At 36.6% G+C, this 20,941-nt stretch overlaps 1 long non-coding RNA gene across 1 annotated transcript in view; it reads right to left on the bottom strand.

The window, feature by feature from the left end:
* The window catches only part of LOC137399008 (uncharacterized), a 520,862-nt gene that overhangs the window by 378,731 nt on the left and 121,190 nt on the right, over positions 1 to 20,941 (bottom strand). The gene's annotated exons all lie outside the window — the stretch shown is intronic.

Genomic DNA, 20,941 nt, shown 5'->3' with positions numbered 1-20,941 from the left:
CTTCACGGTTATATAAGTACAGACCGTGAGCCGATGTACTGGCTTATCAATAGGGTTTCACTTTTCTTTTCATTGCGAAGCCCACACAATGGCTAGGCCAATCAAATTTTGTCTCCCATAAAACAGCTTTGTTGGCAATCACATGCAGCCAATAACAATCTTTTGGCTCAACAATTCCATTTTCAAGTATTTTTCAAAACAGGAAACCAGATTGTTATCGTCATGGCATCAATAAACACACTCTATGATGCTTAAAGAATAGAGAAAGCATAATATTATTATGATTTATTAGTTATCTTGAGGTGTTGACTGATGTTCTGAAAAAAGAATCAAGGAGATTGACCCCCTAGAAGCTGAGATATAGACAGCCAAACACAGGTCTACCTAATAAAGAATCAGAGGAAAACCCTTCGAAAATCCCGAAAACTATGACGTATAAAATCGACTTAATGGTCATGTGCCGGAGTTGCGCACCCTTACCGCCGTTACTTATAATGATTGTTTTGGCTACGAGATGTGAAACGCTTCTCGCGATAGTAAATAATTTACATACTAGCTCTGGTTTCTCAGGAAAATCATTCAAACATTGTGTGGTAAAGGCATTTGCCCACAACCCCTCGTCATGATTTTTTAAAGCAGAAGAGCAGATTTTGACTATTGTGCTTCAAATTTTAACTCGATCTCCACGGATATGCTCCCAAGATCATCTGTTCAACGAACGGCGCGTGTATAGTCTATATGCGATATCCGCGATTGCAGTTTTTTTAGAATACGAAATAGGAATGGGACTTTTTGTTCCTTCATCATTTTTCTACTGTGTATCTACTGCAGCATTCAGTTGATTTTCATGATTATCGTCACTATTAACAGACTGGAAGTTCACTACAGCCATAATCTTAAAAAGACTAACTTGACCGTGCTGCTCTTGCTATAAGAAAAGAAAACGATAACTTTTGCTTTGATTTTTCTATTGATCTATTATCTTATCTATGATTATTTTTTATGATTTATATAATATTCATAATGCATATTATACAAAATAATAATATAACTGCGTATAGAATAAATGATGTAACTAATATAATTTGTAGAAAATTCCAAATGATAACCGAGATTGATTTAATTGATTCTATTTATTAGCTATAGTTAAAAAACCTGAACAACGCTAAAGATGAGTCTGAATAGGGAAGCTAAGTAGGAGAACAACAAAACTGAGCTGAACTAGCAAGATAGCGAAATGTTGCGAAATAATAGATGCGTGTAATTATTTTATGCTAAAACTAATCTACACGTCAGAGGGACTGGTTCGGAATTCTAGGAGCGATGATTGTTAGGCCCAATTTGATTGTTCTATACTTCCAGGGATTAAACCAATTAAAACGCCGTGATTGTTATAGGAGAGCGCATTAGTTGGCTTAATTGACCAATGACACACAAGTCGATTTCATACGTCATATATTGATGATTACCAAAACACTTTTGTTTTTTGGTAGACCTGTGTTTGGCTGGCTATATCTCAGCTTCTGGTTGGTCAATCTCCTTGATTCTTTTTTTAGAACATCAGTCAACACCTCAAGATGAATAATAAAGCATAATAATATTATGCTTTCTCTATTCTTTAAATAGTTGAGAGACAATATTAGACAAGTGATTAATTAAACAAGCTAATATCCCTGCCTCTGAAGATGAATAGAGATAGAGAACCTGAGTTCTCATGCATTATACTAAATTTGAACCTTGAAAGACATCCATAGAGACGAAAACTTAAAGTTTGCTGTTTTATATGTAATCATACACGGTATGAGATGGCATGGTATGAACTTGAGTGGTATAAGATGGCATGGTATGAGATGGCATGATATGAGATGACATGGTATGAAATGGAGTGGTATGAAATGGAGTGGTATGAAATAGAATGGTATGAAATAGAGTGGTATGAAACATAGTGATATGAAACAGAGTGGTATGAAATAGAGTGGTATGAAATAGAGTGGTATGAAATAGAGTGGTATGATATGGCAAAGTATGAGATGTAATGGTATAAGGTGTAATGGTATGAGATGTAATGATATAAGATGTAACGGTATGATATGGCATGGTAAGAGATAGAGTGGTATGAGAAGGAATGGTATGAGATGACATGGAATAAGATGAAGTGGTATGACATGATAAGAGATGGCATGGTATGCAATGGAGTGGTTTAAGAGGGCATGGTATGATATGGCATGGTAAGAGATGGCACAGTAAAAGATAGCATGAAATAAGGTGGAACTGTATTAGATAGCATGGTCCTGGATGGTATGATAAGATATGGCATGGTATGAGAAGGCTTGGTATGAAATGACATTGTAAGAGAAGGCTTGGTATGAAATGACATGATAAGAGAAGGCTTAGTATGAAATGACATGGTAAGAGAAGGCTTGGTATGAAATGACATGGTAAAAGAAGGCTTGGTATAAAGTGTATTGGCATGTGATAGTATGAAATGAAATGGCATATGAAGCAACAAGAATGAGCACAGGCCTAAGTGTAGGTAATCATATGCCATATTGGGTGACTTTTATGTGAAAAGTTCATTTTAGTTAACCATATCGTAAGCCTGAAAGTCTTAAAACTTATCAAATCAGCAAGTGGATACAATTTTCTGAAAGAGAAAATTCTAATATTCGACCAACCTTTGGAAGCATTTAAACCTCCCTAAGCTATAATACCTGGCTTTTAGAAAGGTGCAAGCCATCCTGCATATCAACTACTGGGTCTGTTTCACTGTGAACTAGTCTAACACCTGGACAAATAAACATGAGTGATTCATTGCAGGGGGAGACAAAACACAATCTTGATTTATTCTCGGAAGAATTTCATTTTGGCAATTTATGCAAAATATATCCACTGAAGTCAAGAAGGCGCAGACTAGCATAAACATAGAGCCCCACAATATAATATAGTAAAATACCTACAACTATTCTAGTAATGAACTAATGGGTGAAACGTTGAATGAATTAAAAAAAATGTGACAATTGGTAAACATCTGCTCACCTTGTGGCTGGTTTCAGAAGGCTGTACAAAAGCCAGCTTATCTCCACAATGATCACCTACAACCACATAAAAGCTTCAATCACCTCGTCTATTGATTGGAGACTGCTCAGGCAAATATCAATGGTGATTGGCACTGCTTCTGCAAGCAAAGATATAATTGGCTAGTTACTTTGTTAATGCTCAGTTATGCTACTTATACAAAGCCTTTGCAGATATTGTGATACAAACATATTACTCATATATAAGCTCTTATTCTTAGGAGGTTGTAAAATTAACTGCTGTGTTTAATATGAACTATTGTCAACAAAAACCTAAATAGGATGTACAATGGCTGCCCAGCTTAGTAGAAGTACTGATAAAAAAACATCCATCGTTTTTTATATTAATTACAGGGTTCCTCCCTCTAGCCTGTCTTGACAAACTTGTTTTTGCGGAGTTGTGCCCCCTTTGAGCGGGCGAGCAACACAACAGCTTGTCACAAGACGTACTGCACCTGATTCATCAGCTGCACTGAAAGGGAGTTGTTCTCTTCCATCTATGCGGTTTGGCTGCGATGTTATGGCGGTCGATCCATTGATAATCATAACGAACTTCGCGCAAAAAATTATGATGAAGAAAATAAGATTGCAACGTTTAACCAAAGACCCGTCTTTGTTGTAAACGTTAGTAGAATTTACGAATAAAATAAATTGAAAATAAAATCCATAAAAACAAATATTACTGGCTGATACAAAAATAGAAATCAAACTGACTGAGAGCACAAATAACGACATATTTAGTCGCTGTTGTTGCCTAAGTTCTCAAGTTCTACTGAAGTTTACCGCAGGGACTGGTCGCTGGTTAAAGGTTGTAATCCTATTTTTTCTACGTAAATTTTTGCGCGAAATTTGTTATGATTATCAATGGAACGACCGCCATAACATCGCAGCCAAGCCGCATAGGCGGAAGAGAACGACTCCCTTTCAGTGCAGCTGATGCATCAGGTGCAGTACGTCTTGTGACAAGCTGTTGTGTTGCTCAGCCGCTCGACGGGGGAACAACTCCGCAAAAACAAGTTTGTCAAGACAGGCTAGGTTCCCTCATTCATCACAGTTAATGGGAACCTGTACTCTCCTGATAGGTGAATGTCTGCAAAGTAATCTCACTCGTATATGTATTTTTGATTGCTTTTTTTAATGATTTAACGGTCTTAATACTTATCAACCTGGTTTTATAGGATAAAAAGCAAACTTATGTTATTAATACTGTATATGTGTAGATTCATTCAGCCCATACTCCCTTACTACAGATGTTATTGTCTGATTTCTCAGTCTAATAAAATTATTTTTTTTATTATTTGTAAAAGAATTCATTTTTTACTCAAGTTCATTGCATGCCTTTGAAGGTCAAGGACATTTAAAAGACATGAAAAAATATATGCACAAGCAATATGTAGGTTTATGCTTTACTAAATATAACAGGAACTACTAAACCATGACTACTGCTATCACAGTGATGCTCATTAAGAGATTCCACTAGGCCAGAGCATGAGAAAAATTCATGTATTTTATTTTTTTAAATCATTTAAATAATCAATTTAATTTTGAAATAAATATTTTTATTCACGAAATACTGAGTCAACAGAAGCAGAATCATAAAATTGTGAGGGAACAACTACTATGAATCACAACGCAGTGAATTAAAATGCCTTCAGAAATGTCCAATGGCATAATTTTAGCACAGGACTATGGATAAACATCAACTAGGAGTTGTCCTCTCCATATCGACTTGATGGTTTAGTGAACAACATATTAATTACTATACGGATTAGGCAATGACCAGTACATGGATACAACGAAAACTGTTTAACCCTCACCTAGCACACTTGATATACGGAGTAGCTTGCAATTCATAAATAGTGACCAAGAGATCAGGCTAGGTTTATTAACTTAACGCCTCAAATTGATATTTACTATCACCCGTAAATGTAATCTAATAAATTAATTTATATCTGACGAAAGATAAGTAAATAAAACTTCCTTCATAAAATGCCTTCATTTAATCACAAATTAAACCTTCAGTTCAAATTACTAATATATTTCATATTTGATATTTTTTATTTCCTGTTTTATTCAAACCTGTGACTCTAGAGAAGTCCAGTGTGTCATGGGAGATCATCAGGTTGAAATATAAATCATCATATTTCAAACTTCATCGATATTATCTCCACTTACTTTTTCTGTCATAAAACGTAGAGAATATGTATCTGCACAATTAATCTGAAAAACTGAAAAGGAGGTTGAATAGCGCAGGTGTTAGTGTCGATATAACAAACTGAATGTCATGAGATCGAGTCCCGTGAGAAGAAATCATTTACTCTGACCTCTGACCCTAACTTCGGACAGACAGACAAAGATGGATTTTAATATAGTAAAAATTGCAGCATTTTTGCACCTTCGTAAATGCAAAATCTTTCACAAATTCCTTTTAATTGTGGGACATTCACAACTGGAAACCAGATGGTATACAAATACTTCCAATGTATAGAGAAACCCAAAAGCACCCAATAAATAGGATATATGAAGGCACTCTCACTAAACATTGTCCATTATTAGCAAATGATCTCTAATGACAGACCAAGTTTTTATTTACACATTATTTAGTAAAATAAGACTGATGTGATAATTTCATTGCTATGGCAACTTGTTTAGTTAGAACAGAAGTTATACCTGAAAATATCTATTATTATTCAATGAGCCATGGCTAAATGTTATAAAAATCAAATAGAAGAATTTACAGAATTTCAAATTGCAGAAGCTATATCATCAGATCCTTTAGAACACATAATAGGGATAGCCTTAGTGTCTAATTATGTAAAGGCAAGCCAAAAATGAAACTTTAATTTTTGCTCGGACTAGAATTATGCTGCATCTATTTATTAAAATTATAAAATATCGTGTGCTACAAGCCCTCTATTATCATGAAGCTGCAGTACGATGAACAAACCTGATTATTAAGTATTTTCTTTCAGATCTGTAATGGTGAACATTTCAATTGTATCAACACAAAGAAATGAACTAAACAATTGTTTTTCCTCAATATCACATAATACAACATAATCTAACAGTTTCTTACAATATGCATGCCTTGAGTGAAAATACAACGTGTCATATAGTTGGCTAATGGCAACAAGTGCAGACAACTCCCAAACAGGCACAAAAACCCTCGCTAATTAATTATGCGATTAATTAAAATAACAGAGACAGTCTGATATGTGCCTACCAGCAAGGTCAGCGATCCTTAGTCGTGACTCTTTGATTGATGTCAGGTTGGTTGGGTGGTTGGTCCGCCCTATGATTATGAGGAACTCTGAAATGCTCTGAATGACTCGAGTCTGTAGCTTTTGTATGACTAACTGTATCTTTGGCTTATGGTGCTATGAATAAAGTAACAATTAAATGTGAAAATGACTAAAAATGGCGTACTATAGAAACTTCTGGAATAATTGTGACTTTGTGAAGTCATAATTCTACTAACTCTATAATTGTAATGATAAAGCGAGTCGCACTGATGATCAGTGGCACTTCACTCCAAAACTGAACAAAATGAAGCACTTCAAAGCTGTTGTTCAGCAAGAGGATCAAATCATTGACAGTCAAATTAGTATTTCAACACAACCATATTTATCCATATAAAATTTCATAAAAACCATGTTTCTCCAAGTGGTATTTACCGTCATTGGAAAAATGACGTAAAACACTTCACCGCTCTAGTATAATAAGAATGATGTTCCGCGATGATAATAACTTCTCGTGTGAAAAAGCATTATAAAAACAGACTTGCCCAGTTTTATTCTCGCCCAGTTTATTGAAATTACAAAAGCTATGCCAATATCAATTGACCATATATGGTAAAAATGTGCTAATGTCTGTCTGATTAAAACCTTAAAAACCTACCTTCACATGCTTTCAAGATGAACTTTCACAAAATCTTATTATATTCTATCAGAAAGTATCAGTAATTCTCTATCAATTGAGATTGTTTCTTAACTTTGAAGTCGAATGACTACCAGTGTGTTTCAAAATTAAAATAGACAAAACTAGATTGTGATTAAAATCTTCGAGAGAAAAAAACATGCAAAATGACATCACTATTTGCGATTGTGAATATAAAACTAGGAAAATGCTGTTACTTTATGATGCAATCTAATAAAATTATATGTAAGTTCATCGTTAAGGACAAATGTTCTCAATGAACATGTTTATGGACTCGTGTTGAATATGAAAGACAATCCGAGAAGGATAACAAAGAATAACTAGCGAATTAATCCAATGATAAAATTTGCAGCTTTCTCCTAACACACTTGTTATACAGCGGGTGGTTGGCTACCCTAATCTACTAACACTAAATTATAACATAGACCTTAGGCTATGGATTGTAAATAATATGAGGCACACAGATGCACCGTTTAGAAGCTTCTACTATTGCTTTTTAAACGACCACCTTGTTTCCTCATCATCAGATAAACTATTGTAGCCTTACGAGTTATTAGGTGGGCGATTACCATGTATGCATACCAACTATACCAAGGAAATCTAAAATTACCGTAGCATATCTCGGCATAGCCTTCTGTTATGATAGTTCATCTACAAATCTTGATATATCACTCTTTTGAGATGCATTGTAAAAGTCAATGTTATATAATCAACTTCTTCATATTAATTTAGATGGTTACCTCCCCTGGGTCAAAACTAAATGAATCCAAATTGAAAACAGACATAGAAATCTATTATGTATTGGAGTTTGCTGTAAGCAATTAAGCTTGCTTGATCAATGGCATTAATTACAGCATCGCAGTATCTATACAGCAAAAAAGAAATAATTAACAAATATTAACTGATTGATAAACAATTAATATTAATGGTATCAGGCCTACAGCTGAACTTCTTGCAATCAACTATCAGACGTGCACAAAATTTTGCACTCTTGAAGTGTTCTTTAAGTCATGCATATTCTAAAAAAATGAGTAAACTATTATAGGCTATTTAAATCAGAACACCCTAGAACAATTCACTGCTTGAAATACAATCTACTCTTAGTGTATGAGTGAATCCGTTGGCCTATAACTTAAAGTATTGATGTAATTAGTCTACACACCTGCTTAATACAGCATTCTCTGATTAGTTAAAATTTAGCAATTAATATTGTTCGTTTGAGTAGACAACCAATATTATCATTGCAATTTTTACTTGTGAGTAACATATGTAAAAGCGAGCAAAGTGGTGTCCGAGATTATTTAAATAAGCCGGAAATAGGCAGTGACAAGACGCAACTTTGCTCGGTCAGTCGTAATTCACGATATAACACCTCGCAGTTTCACATACGTTTTTGCATGCCGCCCCGTAAAGGCTTATAAAGCTGAAACTTGAGCGCTTGACAAAGACACCGGCTACTAATTACGCCTGATATAATTAATATAATATATTTACCAGGTCTATGGAAAACGGGCGCTCAGCGCGTCTTTACGTTATTAAGTATGATCTCATTCAAACGCTTAAAGCTCTGAACAGGGCTGGTCTACCAAGACACAAATTACATCAAATTGTAGCTGATGTTTTAAACTTATATTGGTCCTAATTTCTTTTGAATGCGTTCAATGGTGCAATTACATCTTTAATAATGTAAAATTATGCTGAGACCGCTATGCTATGACATAGTGCCAGTTAAATCCTATTAAAAATTAACTTTTGATGATTTCACGGGGCGTCCCCATAAACTCATAAAAGAAAGTGACGTGTTAGATTGTGGGTGACGATTGACCGAGCACAGTTTTGTCTTGTCACTGCATATTTCCGTCTTATTTAAAGCAGTCCTTGCACCGGTAACCTGCTTTCACATTTGTTACTCACAAGTAAATATTGCTATGATAAATTGGTTATCTACTTGAACAAACTTAATTAACTGTTAAATTTTAACTAAATAGAGAGTGTTGTACTAAACAGGTTTGTAGACTAATTACATTAATACTTCAAGTTATAGGCCAACGGCTGCACTCATTCAGTAAGAGGAGGCTAGATTACATTTCAAGCAGTTAATTATTCTAGGGTATTCTGTTTTAAATGACTCATTAATTTTTAATATATTCATAAAATATGCAAGGCTTAAAAAACACTGTTTAAGAGTCGAATTGTGCAAGCGTGATTGTTGATTACAAGAGGTTCAGTAGGCCTGACATCAGATGCTGAATAATATTCGTTCAATGTTCATTACTTGTTGTAAAGATATCTTACTGCTGTAATCTATACCATGGATTAGGCAGCCCTAATTGCCCACAGCGAACTGATATACATAATGTATTTCGATGTCTGTTTTTAATTCGGTTTTAATTAGTTTTGACCCAGGGTACGTAACCGAGTGAGTTAATATCACCAGGTTGATTATATTGCAAATTGTTTATTGTCATTTACAATGCACCTCATAGGAGGGATATATTTTGATTTGTAACTGAACTATCATAATAGAAGGCCATGCCGAAATAAGCTAGGGTGCTTTTGGATTTGTTTGGCATAGTTGATATGCTTTCATGGTAATCACCCACTTGATAATTGTATAAGAGTTAAGATAGTTTATGGAATGATGAAGATGAAACATGATGGTATGTTAAAAACAATGGTAAAAGCTTATCAACGGTGCATTTGTGTGCCTCATCATATTATTTACAAACCATGACGTGAGGTCGTTGTCATAATCTATTATAAATAGATTAAAGTAGCCGACCACCTGTTGTATAGCAAGTGTGTTTGGTGAATGCTGCTAATATTGTCTGTTGTTAACTCACTAACTATCCTTCAACTAATAGAGTGGTTTAATTACCTCGTTGATTGCTAATCATTGTATGTGGTGTGTAGAGAATAACTCCAAGGTTATGAGTTTGCATGAAGATCTATGATATATTTGTTTTATACACAATGTGGTACTCCTTGGGAACCCAAAAACATTCTTAATTTTATATAAAGCTGAGTCGTAATGCTTGACCTAAACTTTATACTCAGTCTTGATAAGCTATTAGGGTACATGAACTATATTTCTCTTTTTAAATACTAGGATTAAATTTGATGTTGCTCAGAATTTTTTTCATTGTCAACACAAATCCATAAACATGTTCATTGAGAACAATTGTCCTTAAATATGAACTTACACAATACTTTAGTAGATTTCATAAGTGTTCATCTTTAATGTGTTACCGGAATGTAACACTCTTTGCATGAAAATGTGTTACCATCTTGGAATATCAAGTATTTGTTATCGGACTATCATTTTTATTATACTAAAGATGGCCAAGTGGTAGAACTTCACACTTCTAAACTGAGTGTTGCAGATTTGAGTAGCATGCTGCTAAACAATTGTGAAGTGTTACAATTACCGTCATTCAGCAGTTCAACATCAGTGTGAGATAGTATTTTGTAATTGCTAGATTTCAATAGCCCACTTTGACCCCACATAATCACAATTAGTCTAGAAGATTCTATAGTGCAGTTTTCCTGAGTCATTTCCACATTTGATGGTTACTTTATTCATAGCACTTTAAGCAAAAGATACAGTTAATCATACAAAAGCTACCCCCTCTAGTCATTCAAATAAAGCATTTCAGAGTTCCTCATAGTCATAGGGCAGGCCAACCACCTCGCCAACCTGACATCACTCAAAGAGTCACTGCTAAGGATTGCTGAGCTAGCTGATAGGTGCATATAAGACTCCTTTTGTTATTTTAATCAACTCCATAATTAACTAACAAGTCTATCTGTGCCAGTTTGAGAGTTGCCTGCACTTAGTCGCCTGCAGAGTTGCTAGCCTCAACTATCTGCCAAGTTGTGATTGCTCTCTAGGCAAGCACATTGTCATTCTGTTTGATTGTGTTGAGTTATGTGATAACATGGAAATATATACCTTATTATATTCTATGCATTGAGTGCTTTTGGGTTTGTCGATGCATCGGAAGTATCTGTGTGCCATATGGATGCCAATTTTGAATGTCTCACAATTAAAAGGAATCTGCAAAAGATTTTACAATACCATAGGTGCAAAAATGCTGCAGTTTTTACTATAGTAAAATCTGTGTCTGTATGTCTGAGGTCAGGGTTAAAGGTCAGGGTAAATGATTGCTTTTCACGGGACTTGATCTCATGACATTCAGTTTGTTATATTGACACTAACGCCTGTGATAATCGAGAACTTCTTTAGCAGTTCAGATTAATTGTGCAGATTTTTTATTCTCTGCATTTTATGACAGAAAAAGCATATGGAAACAACGTTTGAAAAATGATGATTTGTTTATACTTGACACTTGCCTTCTAGGCTTAGAAATTTGCCTTCTAACGTACCTGGTTCTTGCGTTCTAACTCTCTCGTTCTCGCAGTTAAGATGCCGCTATCCCCCGTTCTTGTCGCGAACCGGACATCCGGTTCACCGCATCACATCTCCCTTTCTCTCCCTTCTCTCTATCTTTTGTTTTTTGCCCTGTCTATTATCCACTCTATTGTTCTCTGAAACTATTACCTTATCCTTAAGCCCTGACTATTGTTCCCATTCATTCCTTCTATTTCATATACTCCCGAAGAGTAGGGACATCTAGCCGGATGTCTCTGTTTCTTATTTCTGGTTGTTCAGCAAAACGAACTCTCCGCTGCCTAACTGGTGACTTTCTCTCCCTTGTCTCTCTATCTATCCTTCTGATTTCTTGTTGTCTCTTTTCCTCCCTGTTAACCCTTTCTGCATCTTGCCTCTTGACTCTTTCTCTTTCAATAGCTCTTTCAGCTATTTGCCTATCTTCTCTAGCTCTTACCACATCTCTTTCATATTCTCTTTCCACTGCTGCCATTTCGCTTTCGAACCTTATTCTTATTTCACCTTTCTTTTGTTCTCTATCTTGTCTTGCTCTTTCTATCACCTCTCTTTCTTTTCTCCTCCATATGCTCTCTTCCTCCTGTTGACTACCTTCTCTCTCTTGGGTTTCCCTCGCAGCTTCAACGTTCCTTTCCTCTGAACGTCCATCTCTATCCAACCTCTCCCTATTAATCTCCTTTCTCTTGTTTCCCCTTTCTGTTCCTGCCCTAGTGTCTCTCTCTCTTTGGAGGCCGATACAGACATTCCCTCAAGTCCATCGCACCCCTTCTCCTGGTCGCTATGTATCTAGACATAGTCTCAGATAACACCCTCGCCCAGGGTTCGTTAGGGTGGACTTTGTCTTTCAAATGTTCTTTATTAAAAAAAAGCAGGCCATCCTGACCTCTTCCAAAAAGGCGGGTGCACAAGTTCGGCGTGCCCTCCTTCTTGTTGGAGTTGAGGATACAAATGAGCCTATTTATGCGACCTATAACGCCGTACTGCGCAGCTGGCACTCTGGTAGAGGGGTAAAAGGAGCAAAGGATCACTCCCGGTCTATTTGCTGCCCTTCTCAGGGTCTGCTCGTACCTAGAAACCTTGTCCCCATCCACGGCGTTATCTTTTCGGCTCATGATGTCGGGAACTCCGGAAATGATAATCTTTATCCCGGGGATTCCACACCTGTACAGCAACTCCTCCAGGATGGCTCCTCCTAAGGCAATTTTTTTCACCCATACTGGTGGCGTGATGTAGTGAGCTACGCTGTTCCCGACTATTGTGTAGTCATCCATCTTTATTATTCCTTCGCTCTTTCTCTTTCTATTAAACCCTTTCTATTATCCGCGCTGTTAACCTCCTCACTTTCTATTGTCAAGCCTTTCTTTTACTTTGAGCCTTTTCTATTGAATCCAACTTTGGTTATAGTAGTCTAAGTGTCTACAACAAAAGTTATTTGGAGTAAACAAAATCATTGTCACGTTTATTTATTCTAGCTCTAGTACTCTTTCTTATTGGGTTACTACTACTATTATTTCCTACCAATGTTTTCTTTCTATTCCCTTCCTTACTATTACTAACTACTTCCTTATCCTGAGACTCTATCATGTAGCGCGAAGCTTTTTCAAATAATAATCTCAGATGTTTCCTATTCCTTCTTACTCTTCTTCCGTTCATAGCCACCCAGAAGCTATTTGGTTCTAAAGCCTCCTTAATAACTGTTGCCTCTCTCCCTTCATCTTCGTGGTTTATTTCCACCCATACTCTATCCCCTTCTTTTAATACGGACAATCTCTTTGGCCTCTTTACCCTATCAGAATTGCTTTTCTGTCTTTCTTTGAGGTGTCTTTCTCTTTCTTTGAATTGTCCGAGATTGGGTATGACTAAGTGCTGTCCTGGTAACTCATTTCGAATTCTTCTATTATACATTAACTCATCTATTTCCACTTTCCAGTAGGGTAGTTCTATAGGCTAGCAAGGCCAAGTTCTTGTCCTTTTTCCTCCACAAACCTTTTATTATCCCTACCGCTCTCTCTGCTAAGCTATTACTTTCAGGGTATCTAGGACTACTAGTTTCTCCTATTATGTTGTACCTTTTCAAAATTTCCCTCCATTCGGGTGAGTTGTAACATGTTCCGTTATCGCTACGTACTTGTAATGGGGCTCCCAACCTTGCTATTATTCCTGCGAATTTCAACGCCAATTCTCTTCCTGTTTGATTATTCATCTGAACTACCTCTATCCATTTCGAGTAGTAGTCCATGAAAATAACGTAGCGCCTTCCTTCGAACAAGTTTGTTCCGATCTCTTGCCAAGGTTTCTCTGGTAAGAGAGTGTTACTCATCGGCTCATGTGATACCTTTCTATTTTTTATACATGCCTCACAGCGTTCCACCATCTCTATTATCTCCTTTCTAATCCCTGGCCACCACACTAAATCTTGACACCTTCGGTACGTCTTGACCTGGCCCTGATGTCCACTATGGAGTTTTTCCATTATTTCCTTTCTCATATTAATAGGTATGTAAACCCTGGCGTTCCACATAATCATTCCATTCACCACACTGAGCTCATCCTTCTTTTCCTTCAACTTTTTTGCCTCGCCGCATATTGCATATTCCCATCATGTTTCTATTCCTTTCATCACTGTCTGATACGTTTTATCTGTTTCTGCGTACCCTTTAATTTTTTCTATTAGAACATCCTCTATTGCTGCTACTATCCTACTAGCATGGTCTTCCACTCTTTGTAATTTTATTTCCTCTCTTTTTGATGCTGGTCTTGATAACAGGTCAGCCAGAAACATCTTATATCCTGGTGTGTGGAAAATATCATATCTGTATCTCATCATCCTCATCTTAAATCTTTGGATCCTTAATGGCAAGTCTGACAGATCTTTATTTTCCAACAGCGGAACCAGTGGCTTATGATCAGTCTCAACTTCAAAGTCTCTCCCCGCCAAGTAGAAATCGAATTTGTCACATGCCCACGCTACGGCCAGTGCATCCTTCTCTATTTGTCCATACTTTTGCTCTGCTTCACTCATTTTTCTTGAGGCATAGGCTACTGGTTGCCATCTCCCTTCTCTATTCATCTGCAGCAAAGCTGCTCCCAATGTATGTTTACCTGCATCTGCTGTTATCCGGTGTTTACTACTATTATCAAATAAAGTCAAGACTGGTGTTGTAGAGATGATCTCCTTAATCTTTTCGAAGCCCTTCTGCTGTTACTCATTCCTACACCATGCTGCATTGTTTTTGTCTATTAGTCTCAATGGTCTTTCCACTTCTGCTAACAAGGGACTGAACCTTCCTAAATAGTTCACTATCGCCAAGAACCTTCTCAAACTCTTCCTGTCTATAGGTGCTGGCATCTCCTTGATTGCTTTTTCTTTTTCTGGATCTATCCGAATTCCTTCTTTGATTAGGATATGACCTAAAAACATGACTTCGTCAACTCCAAACTGACATTTATCACTATTAAGTGTCAACCCTGCTCTATTAAGCTTGTCTAGCACTTCGTGAAGCCTTATGTCGTGTTCTTCTTTGTTCTTTCCTACTACCAGAATGTCATCCATCATACAAACAACTCCTTGTTGTTGTCCTATTATCTTACTCACTTGGCGTTGGAAAAATTCTGGAGCTGCCGAAATACCGAACGGCATTCGCTGAAACTTATACCTACCAAATGGTGTAATGAATGTAGTAAGCTCTTGTGACTCTTCCGCAAATTCGGTCTGCCAAAATCCTGAATTAGCATTCATTTTGCTAAAAATGACGCTGTCCTCTAGCTCGGCTATTGTTTCTTCCAATGTCGGCAGTGGGAAATTTTCTCTGAGCACACTCTTGTTTAGTTGTGTCAGATCAACAAAAATTCGGACCTTTCCCTTACTCTTTGGCGCTACTACCATTCCTAGACACCACTTTGTTGGTTTCTCTATTTTCTTTATTACTCCTAATTTTTCCATCCTTGCTATTTCCTGTTTGGTTGCTTCCTTCAGACCTTAAGGCAACCTCCTTGGCACTTGGAGACACACCGGTGTCGAATCTTCCCTTAAATTTATCCGGAACACGTCTGGTAGTGTTCCAAGCTCTTTGAACAAATTTGGGTATTTATTTGCCGTCTCGTCCTCTATCCTAGTCACTTTTTGAATTGTCTTAACTAGCCCTAACTTTATTATTTCCGGTTTCCCTAACATATTACTACTGTTTCCTTTCATAACACTGATCCTCGCTATTATTCTTTGTCCTCTCTTTGAGAGCAACTCAATTTTTGACTTGCCTACTGTCTCTAACCTCTTGCCATCTGCCTCTTTCAGTACTCGTTTAGTTGGTTCAATCTTGCAGTTTATCCTCCTTGCTGTTGCTTCCCTCATAACTGTTACATAAGCTCCTGTGTCTATCTCGAAGTTTATGCTTTGTTTTTAGTTTTCAAGCTGATTAGGAAGTCATTGGCTGCTTTAAATCTTTTTAATTTCTCTTTTAGTCATAATGAATCTTCTGAATATTCCGATGCATTATTTTCAACCATGCTTATTTTCTTATCTGTTTGCCGGTTAGGTCAGCTTCTTGCCATATGTCCTGTTCCCGAGAAAGCATAGCATGTGATAGGTGACCTTTCATCATTTTTTCTTTGAGTGCCTGCCCCCCTGGTTAAGTTTCGTCCCCTGTATCCTCTATTATACCCAGTTCCTCTATTTCTGAAGCAATCTTTTGAGATGTCTCCGAATCTATCGCATGTATAGCATTGTACTCCTGATCTCCCTGTACCGATATTACCTTTGTTTCTTGCTCCTCCGTCAGCTCTACCTCCTATCCTTTGTATTAACTCATCGTCTTCTTCTCCTATTACTTGATCTATCGTTTCTTTTTCCCTTGTTGTTATTATCCCCGCTGCTATTGTGGCCGACTCGTACTGACTGCACCTAGCTCTTGCCTTCTCTAGGGTGATATTCTTCTTAAGTAACAACTCTTTTCTCATTTTATCAGCATTCATACCCATTATCAAAACCTGCAGTATTACATCTTTCTCTAACTCCTCCAGCCTGCATTGTTTTGCTGCCCTTTCTATTCTATCTATAAACCTGCATAAATCTTCACAATTATCCTGTTTCATAGTAAATAATCTGTGTCTCGTTGCTACTATATTTTCCTTCTCAGAAAAACAATCGTCAAATTTTTCTTTAATGTTGTCGTATTGCATGGCGTCGACCTCTATCTCCCATGTTTCAAAAATATCAAACCCCTTCTCTCCCATGCAGTCCAACAGAAACGCTGCCATCTTTTGTTCTAAATCGTATTCTTCTGATTCTACTTTTCTTGTCACTCTGGTGTGTTCCTTTCTTTTTAATCCTGCCGACACAATCGCTATCTCAAATCTCTTAATAAATCTCCTCCATCCTTTCAATTCGGCTCCTGTTTCTAGTCTCAGTTTGGGTGTCTTAGCCCCCTTCCCAAAAATACTATTATTGTGTCTGTCGCTCATTTTTCAAGTTATTATCCTTAATCCTTCACTATTGTATAACTTATAATTTGTTTTTGTTTCTTCAACTATTATCCTCGCAAATTCTCTCTCTAATCATCAATTATTCGCTATTGCCTAATAATTTGATTATTATCGCTACTATTATCGTTGAGTTACTGATTTTCCTTGTAGTCGCCACTCTTGACACCATCTAACGTACCTGGTTCTTGCGTCCTACCTCTCTCGTTCTCGCAGTTAAGATGCCGCTATCCACCTTTCTTGTCGCGAACCGGACATGCGGTTCTCCGCATCACAGATGAAATACAAAATTGAAATTATTAAATATGAAATATATTAGTAATTTAGACTAAAAGTTGATTTTATGATTCAAGAGAGCATTTTTATAAAGGAAAGTTTTATTGACTTACCTTTTGTCAGATACATGTATATTATTATTACATTTACAGGTACTAGTAAATATTAATTTATGAAGTTAGGTTACGAAACCTAGCTTGAGATCCTGGTCATTGTTTGTGACTTGCAGGCTACAATGTATATCAAGTGTGTTAGGTGAGGGTTAAACAGTTTTCACTGTATCCATTTACTGGTCATCACTTAATCTACATAATAGTAGTTAGCATGTTACTTACTAACCACCAAAGGCAATATTGAAAGGATGACTCCTAGTTGTTGTTTATCTATAGCCTTGTGCTAAATCTATGCTATTTGACATATCTGAGGACATTTTTAATCACTGAGTTGTGATTCATAGTAGTTATTCCCTCTTTACTTCATGATTCTGCTTTTTGGCCTCAGTACTTCTTGAATAAAAATATTTAATTCAAAATTATAACAAGGGGAGGGTTGAAAAATAGATTATGCTAGTTTGCAGCTATGCTTTTGTGGACATTACTCCATGAATAAATATATTCACTTTCAAAATAAAATAGAACTAAATAACTAAAATACATAAGTCTCTCTCATACTCTGACCCAGTAAAATCTCCCAATGAGCATCACTGTGATAGCAGTTGTCGTGGTTCAGTTTTTCCTGCCATAATTTGTGAAGTGTAAACCTGCAAACTAGTTGCGCATCCACTTCGTCACATTTTCCAAGTGCCCTTGACCTCCAAAAGCATCTAATGAACATATGAAAAAAGAAACTCCGGCTGTGACAAAATAGTATGGAATGTTTTTATTAGATTGAAAAAAACTCTGTCTGTGTCAAAGGAGGGAATGAATTTACACTTATACAGTATCAATAGCATTATAATTTGACTTTTTTATTGGTCAAAACGAGGTTAATAAATATTGATATTATTAAAAATGTCATCAAAAGTACATATAGAGATGAGATTACTTAGCAGATTTTTCCTTATCGTGAGGGTGCAGGTTCCCATTGACTGTGATGAACGAGGGAACCCTGTCATCAATATGAAAAACATGATGTCTTTTTAGTTGTACTTATACTGTGTTGGGCAGCCATTGCACATTCTCTTTAGGTTTTTAATAAAAATAACTCGTATTAAACACAGCAGTTAATTTTACACCCTCCTAAGAATAAGAGATTATATATGAGTAGTATGTTTCTATCACAATACCTGTAAAGGCTTTGTATAAGTATGAGAACTGAGCATTAACAAAGTAGCTAGCCAATTATATGCTTTCTTGCAGAAGCAGGGCCAATCACCATTGAGATTTGCCCGAGCAGTCTCCGATCAATAGACAAGGTGATTGAAGCTATAATACGTGTTGCTGGAGATCATTTTCCGAGATAAGCTGAGTTTTATACATCCTTCTCAAACCAGCCACAAGGTGAGCAGATGTGTACCAATTGTTACACAATTTATTTCATCTCATGTATCACCCATCAGTTCAATAATATAAGGATTTTGGATCCTTTACTATATTATATTGCAGAACTTTTTATTTATTGCAGTCTGTGCCTTCTTGACATCAGTGAAATAATTTTGCAGTAACTGTCAGCTGAATTCTTACTAGAATAAAGCAAGATTGCACTTTGTCTCCCACCTCAATGAATGGTTCATGTTTATTGTCAGATGTTAGACTATGGTTCACAGTGAAACACTCAGTAGTTGATACACTGGTTAGCTTGCAGCTTTCTAAAAGCCAGATATTATTGCTTAAGGAGGTTGAAATTTTTTTAAAGGTTTGCCGAATGTTAGAAATTTTTATTTAAGAAAATGATTTTCACTTGCCGATTTGATAAGTTTTAAGGCCCTCATAGTTAAGATATGATTAACTAAAACAAACTTTGCACACAAAAATCACACAGGATAGCATATTTTGGCCCACACTTAGGACCATACTTGTTCTCGTTGTTTGATATGCCATTTCATACCACCTCCTACCATGCCACCTCCTACCATGCCATCTCATACTATGCCGTCTCATACCATGCCGTCTCATACCATGCCGTCTCATACCATGCCGTCTCATACCATGCCGTCTCATACCATGCCGTCTCATACCATGCCGTCTCATACCATGCCGTCTCATACCATGCCCTCTCATACCATGCCGTCTCATACCATGCCGTCTCATACCATGCCATCTCATACCAAGTCATCTCATACCATGCCACCTCATCCCATGCCATCTCATACCATGCCATCTCATACCATGCCATCTCATACCATGCCATCTCATACCATGCCATCTCATACCATGCCATCTCATACCATGCCATCTCATACCATGCCATCTCATACCATGCCATCTCATACCATGCCATCTCATACCATGCCATCTCATACCATGCCATCTCATACCATGTCATCTCATACCATGCCACCTCATACCATGCCATCTCATACCATGCCATCTCATACCATGCGGTATCTTGCCATGCCATATCTTGCCATGCCAGCTCTTGTAACTTCAAAATATCTCATACCATACCATTTTATGCAACACCATTCTATACCATACCATCTTATGTCATGCCATCTTATACCATATCACCTTATACCACTCCATCTCATACTGTGTATAATTACAAAAGAAAGCAACAAACTTTAAATGTTAGTCTCTATGTATGTCTTGCAAGGTTCAAATTTAGTATGGCACATTAGCTTGTATGCGATTTTTAACTTTTGTAATTTGTAACAATTTGTAACAGTAACTTGCATGCAATTTTAGCTTGTTTAATTAATCACTTTTCTAATATTGTCTATCAACTGTTTTATCACTGATCTACGGGAGGTGATTTTGGGGATTTTCCTAATCCAGGTTGGAAGGAAGATTGAGAAGAAATAGAGAAACTGTCAACTTAATTGAAACAGGTTTATATTTTTATTTTCTGCTTGTTTCCTCGCTTGTATCATATACTGAACATGACATGGGGTGTTTCTGGGCTGCTCTTATTGTCAAATTCTTGCATGTCTTCATTTTCATAGACACAAGATGTAATTTGGCAGCTGATTGATTTTTCATTGTCAGCTAATCTTGAATAGAATGAGGTATGAACAGTTTCAATTGACATCGGGGACCTTCACATATTTATCACAAGTAAGAATATCTATGTCTAGTTATGCAGCTGTTGTGGAAAGTGTTTTATCATCGTTATTCAAAAATATTGCAAAAGAATATGCTCACACAAAAAATCAATTAAATTTATTTGCTGTTAGGGTCTTTAAAAATAAACTTTTTAATGCAATCATAAACATTCATTTCTGTGGCAGGTAGATCAACATGTTGGTCCAGAGAGCCTTTAGCCAATACATTGGTTACACACACGATGCCTTTCACTGACATGCGTAAACAAATCTCAATATGAACATAGATAATGTTTTAAATCCTGAACTGTGATAACTAACCTTCACAGCTGATATATTCAACAGAACTATTCAATGGGTAAATATCCTGATGAGGTCAAGATAGTCAAGAGGTCCCTTTAAATGAATATTATTTTTATACTTGATGTTTTACCACAGTAGGCTATGTGTGTAGACCTACCTGCACAGTTTGCACCCTTCATCGTGCCTTTTAAATGCACTTGACCCTCAAAATCATCTAACAAACAATAAAAAAAACGAAAATGCTGAGATTCACAGTTCAGAATG

Source organism: Watersipora subatra, chromosome 6, assembly GCF_963576615.1.
Source record: "Watersipora subatra chromosome 6, tzWatSuba1.1, whole genome shotgun sequence".
NCBI lineage: Eukaryota > Metazoa > Bryozoa > Gymnolaemata > Cheilostomatida > Watersiporidae > Watersipora > Watersipora subatra.
The sequence above is the reverse complement of the archived record's forward strand: the minus strand, read 5'-3'. Positions and strand labels throughout refer to the sequence as shown.